General features: G+C 34.4%; 1 protein-coding gene and 1 pseudogene across 1 annotated transcript in view; one reads left to right on the top strand and one right to left on the bottom strand.

Annotated features, from left to right (window-relative positions):
• Window positions 1–11,977, top strand: part of LOC137618240 (uncharacterized) — a 406,446-nt gene that overhangs the window by 252,020 nt on the left and 142,449 nt on the right. The window lies entirely within an intron of this gene.
• Window positions 10,684–11,977, bottom strand: part of LOC137617979 (oplophorus-luciferin 2-monooxygenase non-catalytic subunit-like) — a 40,231-nt pseudogene continuing 38,937 nt past the window's right edge.

Raw genomic sequence — 11,977 nt, 5'->3', positions numbered from 1 at the left:
TTTTAAAACATTCAGACAATTATGTATTTGACCAACAATTTAACATAGATAGGAATCGCAGTTATTGGGCGTTCTTGCATGATCACGTTTACACTCATATAAAGAGAGAGAGAGAGAGAGAGAGAGAGAGAGAGAGAGAGGAGAGAGAGAGAGAGAGAGAGAGAGAGAGAGAGATTCAAAATTTATAAGATTATACTTTTTTTTTTCTTTTTATAAATGACTTCGAATATATATACAGTATACCCAACAGATAAACGTAAAAAAAATGAAAAAATACTGTTACTAATAAATTAGATTACATTTTCATGTCTTTGTGAAATGTTTATTTTATGGTTTTAAATTTATTTTGATTTTTCGGAAAATTTTTCATTGTTTATTGCAATTTTTTTTTATTCTTTTGGTTATTTTTTTCGTATCTGTAAAATTATTTTATTCTTGATTTTTTTTTTATTTCTCATTGCTTATTGCGATTTTTTTTTATTCTTTTCGATTAATTATTTCATTTTCTATAATATTCGGAAGTGTATATCAAAACTTCTTATTTATTGCAAAGAAATTATACTCCTTATTCCTCTCAGTTAATAATTTCAAAAATAAGAAATCTAGTGTTGCAATTTTTTAAATATTTGTGTATATCAAAATTTCTCCTTATTTATAGCTCCTTATTTCTCTCAGTTAATTATTTCAAAAACCAAAATAAAAATCTAGCGTTGCAATTCAGTCCCGGCAACTGGAAATAACTCGAAGGATATCTGTCAAGTGTATATCAAAATTTCTCCTTATTTATAGATTATTTCTCTTAGTTAAATATTTCAAAATAAGAAATCTCGCGATGCAATTTTTTTTTAATATTTTTAAGTTTGTCAAAATTCCTCCTCATTTCTCTCCGTTAATGATTTCAAAAATAAGAAATTTGGCTTTGCAATTTTTTTATTTATATGTGTGTCAAAATTTCTCCTTATTTATAGCTCCTTATTTCTCTCCGTTTTTTATTTCAATAATAAGAAATCTGGCTTTCCAATTTTTTTTCTAATATTTGTAAGTTTATATAAAAAATTTTCCTTATTTATTTCTTCTTATTTCTCTCATTTAACTATTTCAAAAATAAGAAATCTGGCTTTGCAATTTTTTTTTCTAATATTTGTAAGTGTATATAAAAAATGTTCCTTATTTATTTTTCCTTATTTCTCTCATTTAATTTTTTCAGAAATAAGAAATCTAGTGTTGCAATTTTTTAAATATTTGTGTAACTCAAAATTCCTCCTTATATATAGCTCCTCATTTCTCTCTTTTAATTATTTCAAAAATAAGAAATGTAGCGTTGCAATTTTTTAAATATTTGTGTAAATCAAAATTCCCCCTTATTTATAGCTCCTCATTTCTCTCAGTTAATGATTTCAAAAACAAAAATAAAAAAATCTAGCGTTGCAATTAGTCCCGGCAACTGGAAATAACTCAAAATTTTTCCTTACTTATAGCTCCTCACATCTCTTAGTTAATTATTTCAAAATAAGAAAGCTCACGATGCAGTTTTTTTAATATTTTCAAGCGTAAATCAAAATTTCTCCTTATATATAGCTCCTCATTTCTCAGTTAATGATTTCAAAAATAAATAAGAAAAAATCTAGCGTTGCAATTAGTCCTGGCAACTGGAAATAACTCAAAATTTTTCCTTACTTATAGCTCCTCATATCTCATAGTTAATTATTTCAAAATAAGAAATCTCTCGATGCAATTTTTATTATATTTTTAAGCGTAAATCAAAATTATTTATAGCTCCTCATTTCTCTCAGTTAATAATTAAAAAAAAAATCTAGCGTTGCAATTAGTCCCGGCAACTGGAAATAACTCAAAATTTTTCCTTACTTATAGGTCCTCACATCTCTTAGTTAATTATTTCAAAATAAGAAAGCTCACGATGCAGTTTTTTTAATATTTTCAAGCGTAAATCAAAATTTCTCCTTATATATAGCTCCTCATTTCTCAGTTAATGATTTCAAAAATAAATAAGAAAAAATCTAGCGTTGCAATTAGTCCTGGCAACTGGAAATAACTCAAAATTTTTCCTTACTTTTAGCTCCTCATATCGCTTAGTTAATTATTTCAAAATAAGAAATCTCACGATGCAATTTTTTTTTTTTTAATATTTGTAAGTGTAAATCAAAATTCCTCCTTATTTATAGCTCCTCATTTCTCTCAGTTAATGATTTCAAAAATAAGAAATCTAGCGTTGCAATTTTTTTAATATTTTTAAGCGTAAATCAAAATTCCTCCTTATATATAGCTCCTCATTTCTCTCGGTTAATGATTTCAAATTAAAAAAAAAAAGAATCTAGTGTTGCAATTAGTCCCGGCAACTGGAAATAACTCAAAATTTTTCCTTACTTATAGCTCCTCATATCTCTTAGTTAATGATTTCAAAAATAAGAAATCTAGCGTTGCAACTTTTTAAATATTTATGTAAATCAAAATTCCTCCTTATTTATAGCTCCTCATTTCTCTCGGTTAATGATTTCAAAAATAAGAAATCTGGCTTTGCAATATTTTTTTTTTAATATTTTTAAGTGTATATAAAAATTTCTCCTTATTTATTTCTTATTTCTCTTAGTTGAGTATTTCAAAAATAAGAAATCTGGCTTTGCAATTTTTTTTCTAATATTTGTAAGTGTATATAATTTTTTTCCTTATTTATAGCTCCTTATTCCTTTCAGTTAGTTATTTCAAAAATAAGAAATCTAGCGTTGCAATATTTTTAATATTTGTGTATATCAAAAGTTCTCCTTATTTATAGCTCCTCAATTCTCACAGTTAATGATTTCAAAAATAGGAAATCTAGCAAATATTTGTGTAAATCAGTTTTTTAAATATTTGTGTAAATCAAAATTCCTCCTCATTTATAGCCCCTCACTTCTCTCAGTTAATGATTTCAAAAAAAAAAAAAAAAAATCTAGCGTTGCAATTAGTCCCGGCAACTGGAAATAACTCGAAGGATATCTGAAGTGCCATATAAATTGGCCCCTCTGTCAAAACCTGTCAGCTGCATTGGTTGTCTTGAAGTATTGACCGGCCGGAGAGAGCAGCCACTTTATATGCATGAAGATGAGCAGGAAACTGGAAGCTCCTGGCTTTTCTGGAAACTTCCTCACTTTTTTCGCTGTTTTACATCTTCCAGTTTTTATTCCCTTCCCCCATTCAGAAAAGAGAGGAAAATTGATCAATACATTAACGTGGGGAAAGATAGGGAAATGTGAAGAAAGGGCCCGTTATTTGAAGGATGTATTTTTGGGAAAATTATAGAGAGGTGCTCTTATTATTATTATTATTATTATTATTATTATTATTATTATTATTATTATTATTACTTGCAAAGCTATAACCCTAGTTGGAAAAGCAGGATGCCATAAGTCCAGGGGCTCCAACAGGGAAAATAGCCCAGTGAGGAAAGGAAACTAGGAAGAATAAAATATCTTAGAACAGCAACACCAAAATTAATATTTCCTATATAAACTATAAAAACTTTAACAAAACAAGAGGAAGAGAAATAAGATAGAATAGTGTGCCCGAGTGTACCCTCAGGCAAGAGAACTCTAACCCAAGACAGTGGAAGACCATGGTACAAAGGCTATGGCACTGCCCAAGATTAGAGAAAATGGTTTGATTTTGGAGTGTCCTTTTCCCAGAAGAGCTGCTTACCATGGCTAAAGAGTCTCTTCTACCCTTACCAAGAGGAAAGTAGCTCCTGAACAATTAGAGTGCAGTGGTTAACCCCTTAGGTGAAGAAGAATTGTTTGGTAATCTCAGTGTTGTCAGGTGTATGAGGGCAGAGGAGAATGTGAAGAGAATAGGCCAGCCTATTCGGTGTATGTGTAGGCAAAGGAAAAATAAACCGTAACCAGAGAGAAGTGTGTAATGTAGTAATTTCTGGCCAGTCAAAGGGCCACATAACTCTCCAGCGGTAGTATCTCGACGGGTGGCTACTGGGAGGCGATTATATTTTGGCAAAGTATAGAGAGGCGCTCTTATTTATACAATGTGAACTTCATTTATCTCAATATTTAGAAAGATATATCTTCTCTTTTTCCTTTCCGCTAATGAATAAGAAAAGAAAATCGATCAATAGATTGATATGGAAAAAAATAAACAAACTTTAAAAAGGTTCTCGTTATTGGAGGCAGACTACATTTTTGGCTAAAGTATAGAGAGGTGTCATTATCTGCAAGGTGTGAACTTAGCATTTGGAAAAAAAAAAAAATTATAATCAAAAGATGAAAGAATGAAAATTCAACGAGATTAATAGCCTTGCCAAGAAATTTGATTTCAATGTAGAGGAAGTTTGCATTATTGCATTTTTCTAAATTTGTCAGCTATTTTACACTGTTGGAGCCCTTGGGCTTGTAGCATCCTACTTTTTCAACTAGGGTTTTAGCTTAGGAGATAAAAATAATAATAATAATAATAATAATAATAATAATAATAATAATAATAATAATAATAATGAAATAAATAGATATAATTTTCATCTCGATTTGTCATTGGAAAGTCACAAAATTTTAGCGAGTAAATTTCAACCGTTAGTTGTAATGGAAATTTTTTTATGACCAATAATAAGTATTATTATTATGGAATTTTTTACCCATCTTTATTGATAATGAGCTTTTCCAGATAATATAACGTTGCCTATAAAACACTATTTATCCAAAATAACGGGGAATGAAGTAAACAAAACAAGCAACAACAGTAAGTAGTTTATTTCGTCTTAATGAAGAACCAGCGCTAGCAAGCAGGCATTACCTATTCTGAAAAGGTGCTTTGTATGCATGAAAGGGAAACTCGGCAACTCTTGAAGCTCCTATTACCCTTTTACCTACCCCCCTCCCTCCCTCACCCTGCCCCCTCCCTCACCCTGCCCCCCTCAATAAAAAGGGGGGGTTGGAATCCCCTTATTGAAGGCAGCGAACTTCATCTTCCATAAAGAAAAGGTTCAAAGAGATTGACTGCAGACGAAATTTCTCCCAACGAAGCTGAAAGGTAAAATGCATTTCAAAGATCTTATTGACAAGATGTTTATGCATCAGTTAGGAAAGATTGAGTGGAAGTGACAGCTGGTTAAGTGTTTGGGGGGGGGGGGGAGGAAGAATATGGAAATAAGTAAGCTAGAATTTTTTTCAAATTACTTGTAGGGAAAGGATAACGAATATGATTTCTACATTATGGTGATGAGAATGTATTAGATTTTCAGATCATGTTTTTCTTTATTATTATTATTATTATTATTATTATTATTATTATTATCATTATTATTACTTGCTAAGCTACAACCCTTGTTGGAAAAGCAGGATACCATAAGCCCAGTGGCTCCAACAGGGAAAATAGCCCAGTGGGGAAAAGAAACAAGGAAAAATAAAATATTTTAAGAACAGTAACATCATTAAAATAAATATTTCCTATATAAACTATCTAAACTTTAACAAAACAAGAGAAACAGAAATAAGATAGAATAGTGTGGCTGAGTGTACCCTCAAGCAAGAGAACTCTAATCCAAGACAGTGGAAGGCCATGGTACAGAGGCTATGGCACTACCCAAGACTAGAGAACAATGATTTGATTTTGGAGTGTCCTTCTCCTAGAAGAGTTGCTTAAATCTAGTAACAACTAGAGAGGCACTCAGTAGAGCGCGGACCTCCGCCACGGCAGCTTGTAGAGCTCTGGGAAAGGATAACGAATATGATTTCTAGATGATAATGTGTTGAGATTTTAAGGTGATGTTTTTCTTTATTCGTATTTTTAAATCTAGTAGCAACTAGAGGGGCACTCAGTAGAGCGCAGACCTCCTCCGCGGAAGCTTGACGATCCACATTCATTCCATAGGGAAATTCTTGCAATACCATGACCATTCAATGGTTGTAATTGTAGGATATATTCAGCTCTATTTTTATTGCACTTTATACAATCTTCCTCTCCAAACTCCTGCTAACTTTTCTTCCTCCCAATTCTTCTGTAATTTGCCCCCCCCCCCTCCCCCTTCACACACATACACACGCACACACACCCGGATTTCTCGAAAAATTCGTCGAGGATATTGTGGATAGACCTTGTTGTTTTCTACCTATGAAATTTCCTGTACTCGCATCCATACATTTGGTATATTAAACGCAAACTGGCAACACCGTCCCCCCAAAAAAAAAAAATCGCCTAGACTCTTGTAACAGACCCTGGAAGTTTTATACGAGCTGTAATATGTCACAGTGAGGTCAGAGAATCAGTGAATCTAGTTTAAAAGCCACTCATGAATGCCAGAGGCAAGAGATTCACCGTAAATACATATGATCAACGCCCAAGCCCCCTCTCCACCCCAGCTAGGACCAAGGAGGGTCAGGCAATGGCTGCTGATGACTCAGCAGATAGACCTAAAGGTTTCCCCAAACCCCCCTACCTTAGCTCACAAGGATGGTGAGGTTGCAGCGACCAGAGGGACTAGCGAGTTTGGCCGGGACTCGAACCCCAGTCTGACGTTCACTAGTCAGGGACGTTGCCACATCAGCCACCACAACCCTTTAATATCAAGTAGGACAATGCCCTAGAGACTGACCATATATACATATACTCAGAGCCAAAGCCCTCTCCACCCAAGCTAGTACCGAGAAGGGTCAAGCAATGGCTGCTGATGACTCAACAGATAGACCTATAGGCTCCCCCAAACCCCCCTTCCATAGCTCAAAGGATGGCGAGTTTGCAGTGACTAGAAGAACTAATGAGTTTAAGCAGTAGTCGAACCCAGTCTGGCTTTCACCAGTCAGGGACGTTGCCACATTAGGATACATGTACCCCCAGTGGTACATTTTTACTCCTCAGGGGGTACATTGGATCTCAGAGAATATCCAGTACTGCGCAGTACATGAGGTAATGGGCAATGAGACTGATTAATGAAATTATATCATAATATGAATTTTACTGTTTCCCTTATTCACCACAACCCATTAGTAGAGTAAGCATGTGAGTGATCCCATTTTACGAAAGAAATATATACGTAATCAGAGACCGTGAAGACGTGAAGCCAGATTTCCGAAGGCACCTCCCATTCTCCGTGAAGCCCTCTCTCTCTCTCTCTCTCTCTCTCTCTCTCTCTCTCTCTCTCTCTCTCTCTCTCCTCTCTCTCTCTCTCTCCCTCCAGAATCCCGTTGGTAACTCCAGTAATAAGATTCCCCCTCTGCTCTCATTCACCAACCGACCGGGCCTCTGCCATGTTTTCTGAACAGTTTAACCGCTGCCGAGGCCTCACCTAATGCCTGGAAAGTGCTGGAATTTGGACGCCTGGCGCTTCTGGGACCTGGATCCATGATTGCCTATTTGATGAAGGGTTTAGAATTTAGTTCTTTCTAGTAATCTGTCTTTCTTTCTTGTTATTTTTGTATAAGTAAATAAAAATAGGTTCTTTTTTATTTCTCTCTCTCTCTCTCTCTCTCTCTCTCTCTCTCTCTCTCTCTCTCTCTCTCTCTCTCTCTCCTCTCTCTCTCTCTCTCTCTCTCTCTATGATAGTAAACGTCTGTTTACAGACATGTCAAGAGCAACGGTTATTAAATAATAGCTTTCTAGTATATTTTCCAAAAATAGTGGTCATGTGATAATTCCTCTTACATATTTTGCATCCAAGACACCACCTAACCAGTCCCCCCCCCTTTCCCAAGGTATCCCCTTCCCCTGGCACCCCATTCCCTGGTACCCCCCTTCCTTGGTACCCCTTCCCCTGGCACCCCCTCCCCGAGTACCCCATCCTCTGACACCTTCTTCCCCTTGCACCCCTCCCCGAGTACCCCATCCTCTGACACCTCTTCCCCTGGCACCCCCATTCCCCTGAGACTCTCCCCTGGCACCCCCTCCCCTGTCTCCCCTTACCCTGTCACCCCTTACCCTGGTACCACCTTCCCTGACACCCCCTTCCCTGGCATTCCCTTTTCTGGCACCCAACCCCTGGCACTCCTCCCTGGCACCCTTCCCCTGGTACCCCCTCCACTGGTACCCCCCTCCCCTGCCATCCCTTTACAAAAGATGAGGATGGAAATGAATCTAGGGATGAAAATAATTATGGGGATGGAAATGAATCTAGGGATGAAAATAATTCTGGGGATGGAAATGAATCTAGGGATGAAAATAATTCTGGGGATGGAAATGAATCTAGGGATGAAAATAATTCTGGGGATGGAAATGAATCTAGGGATGAAAATGAATCTGGGGATGAAAATTAATTTAGGAGGGAAAATAAACCTGGGGATGAAAATAAATCTGTGGGGTGAAAATAAGTCTGTGGAGTGAAAATAAATCTGTGGGGTGAAAATAAATCTGGGGATGAAAATTGATTTAGGGGTGAAAATAAACCTGGGGATGAAAATAAACCTGGGGATGAAAATAAATCTGCGGGGTGAAAATTAATATGGGGATGAAAATAAATCTGCGGATGAAAATGAATCGAGGGATGAAAATAAATCTGTGGGTGAAAATTAATCTGGGGATGAAAATGAATCTAGGGGTGAAAATAAATTTGTGGGTGAAAATGAATCTGGGGATGAAAATGAATCTCTGGGTGAAAATGAATCTGGGGGTGAAAATGAATCTAGGGATGAAAATGAATCAGGGTATGAAAATGAATCCGGGGATGAAAATGAGTCTGGGGATTCATGAGTCAAAATTGAAAAAAGTAGCTCCATACCTTGGAACACGTCGACATCAGTCGAGTTGACTTGAAGTTTTCGTATATCAAGACTCCTCAAAATTGGGGTTGAGAACCAGAGCGATTTTGCCGTCAGGTGCTGTGGAGAAGAAGAAAGGTTGTAATTGTAAGAAAGGTTGTAAATTGGAGGAAAGGTTGTAAATTGGAAGAAAGGTTGTGATTGGAAGAAAGGTTGTAGTTGGTAGAAATGTTGTAAATTGGAAGAAAGGTTGTAAATTGGAAGAAAGGTTGTGATTGGAAGAAAGGTTGTAATTGGAAGAAGGTTGTAATTGGGAGAGGGGTTGTAAATTGGAAGAAAGTTGTGATTGGAAGAAAGGTTGTAAATTGGAAGAAAGGTTGTAATGGAAAGAAAGGTGATAATGGGAAGAAAGGTTGCAATTGGAAGAAAGGTTGTAATTGGTAGAAATGTTGTAATGGGAAGAGAGGTTGTAATTCGAAGAAAGGTTGTAAATTGGAAGAAAGGTTGTAATTGGAAAAGGGATTGTAATTGGTAGAAAGGTGTGATTGGAAGAAACGTTGTAGTTGGAAGAAAGGGTGTAATTGGAAGAAAGGTTATAATTGTAATTGGAAGAAAGGTTGTAGTTGGAAGAAAGGTAGTAATTTTAAGAAAGGTTGTAAGAGTTCAGAGTTTAAGAATATTGTAGACATGTGGATGGAATGATAAAAGAATAAAATGTAAAATATGAAAATTCTCTGAACTGGGGAAATAAAAGGAAAGTTATGACTCATGAAATTTTATCTCTAGGCACATTATGTAGATTATAGTTTTAAGGTTTTTAGGTTAGTAGCTCATTTGCAACACGTAAAGAGTTATAAGTTTTTTAAGTATTAATTCTCTGAATTAGTGAAATAGGAGGAGATTTATGATTAAAAAAAGTTTGATCTTGGTACAGTATGTAGATTATAGTTAAAAGACTTTTAGGTTATTAGCTCATTTTATACACGGAAAGAGTTATAATTTTATAAGTATCAAGGCTTGATATTAGATTTGTGCATTTACGCAGAAATACCAGCTCTAACCAATAGCTAGATAAGAATAAAAAAACTTAATTTTGAATAAATCCTGTAAGTGTACTTATACATTAAACCATAATAGATTAATTTATTCATAGCGTTCATTATGAGATTTCATAAACCCAATATACGCCTTCAAGTTATTTTCATAGCTTATTCATGATTTAATTATTCCAAATCTATAATATGAGACACAAGAGACTATAGTTTCTATCTTCATTTTCTTGACACTATGTAGCAATTTCCAAATACTTCGTTAAATTTTGGTTGCAATTCCCTTCCGTTTGTATTGTCCGATTTGTTATTGATTGAAACAATTTTCAGGATTACTCTCAGCCTTAATGATAATTTAACCCAATCTAAACATCAATCGAGAGCCTCTTCAACACCCATCACCATAACAGTATGTAACCGCTTGAATGTATTATTATTATTATTATTATTATTATTATTATTATTATTATTATTATTATTGCTGTTGAAGTTGCTGTTGTTGTTGTCATTATTATTATTATTATTATTATTATTATTATTGTTGTTGCTGTTGTCATTATTATTATTATTATTATTATTATTATTATTATTATTGTTGTTGTTGTTGTGGTTGTTGTTATTGTCATTATTATTATTAATATTATTATTATTATTATTATTATTATTATTATTATTATCATCATCATCATTATTTCATCGAAAACGAACAGCCGTGTATTGGCTAAAGCAATCATTTCTTCTATAAGTAGCTTTCGTATTAATGGCTTGGTTACAAGGCATAATACCGGTTTTTTTTTTTTCAGATTAAATCATACCTTATCGAAAAGAAAGGTAACTTAGAATGCATTTAAGCTGTGCGTTGTTCTAAAAGATAATAATTTTATCAGGACCCAGTTTTCACTAAGAAACCTTTTTTTTCACCAAGGTACTTTGCCAATTAAAAAAATCGATAAATTTTGTTATTTTATTGCAGTGCAGTTTAGCATACATCGCATTTGGTAATTAAATAACCGAAAATTAAATTCAACTGTATTAAATTATAGCCATTTCCTGTAGATTTCATAGCGTTGTATTTGACAATGAAATAGCCAAAAATTAAAATCAGCCACATTAAATTATAGCCATTTCTTGTAGATTTTCCAATGAAATAGCCGAAAATTAAGATAAGCATCATTAAATTGTAGTCATTTCTTGTAGATTTCATAGCGTTGTATTTGACAATGAAATAGCCGAAAATTAAGATAAGCCTCATTAAATTATAGCCATTTCCTGTAGATTTCATAGCGTTGTATTTGACAATGAAATAGCCGAAAATTAAAATAAGCCTCATTAGATTATAGCCATTTTATGTAGATTTCATAGCGTTGTATTTGACAATGAAATCGCCGAAAATTAAGATAAGCCTCATTAGATTATAGCCATTTCCTGTAGATTTCATAGCGTTGTATTTGACAATGAAATAGCCGACAATTAAATCAGCTTTCTTAAATTATAGCCATTTCCTGTTGCTTGCACAGCGTTCTGAAGGACACTTTTTAGTCGTGTTTTCATTCACAATTCAAAGTCAACTTCCGACTCTTCTTCCCATAAAGTTATCGTCGTCGTTTGTGGCGAACACTCCTCGGCAAGGACGTCGTAACTCAAATCGTCTAGAGCGGTCCAGTTGTTACAGTTGGCGCTGAAGAGGCGACTCAGCAAGCTCTCGTCTTCCAGAATCCACAGCACGTCACAGTCGCACACTAACCAGCTGCCTGCGGCAATGAGAATATTTGGCTAATCTTCTACACTGTTAAAAAATACATTAGTTTTAATTGGAAAATCTCCGTAAAATATACGGTTCTCGGCTGTATTTCAGGAAAATACAGGCGACCGTAATTTTCGCCCTATAGTACTTAATGAATTCTTTGATTTCTACCATATTAATAGGCATTTAAAGTTTGATATTAGCTTCATTTAAAGGTTTTCATATTGTCGCTGTTGTTTGTTTAAAATCATGGGAATATAAACCTCTATTTCTCAGCTGTATTTCAGTAAAATACAGGCGACCGTAATTTTCACTTTATAGTATTTAATGAATTCTTTTGTTTCTACCATTTTAATAGGCATTCAAAGTTTGATAGTAGCTTCATTTAAAGGTTTTCATATTGTCGCTGTTGTTTGTTTAGAATCATGGAAATATAAACATCATATTTCTCAGCTGTATTTCAGTAAAATACAGGCGACCGTAATTTTCACTTTATAGTA

Source organism: Palaemon carinicauda, chromosome 24 (assembly GCF_036898095.1).
Source record: "Palaemon carinicauda isolate YSFRI2023 chromosome 24, ASM3689809v2, whole genome shotgun sequence".
NCBI lineage: Eukaryota > Metazoa > Arthropoda > Malacostraca > Decapoda > Palaemonidae > Palaemon > Palaemon carinicauda.
The sequence above is the reverse complement of the archived record's forward strand: the minus strand, read 5'-3'. Positions and strand labels throughout refer to the sequence as shown.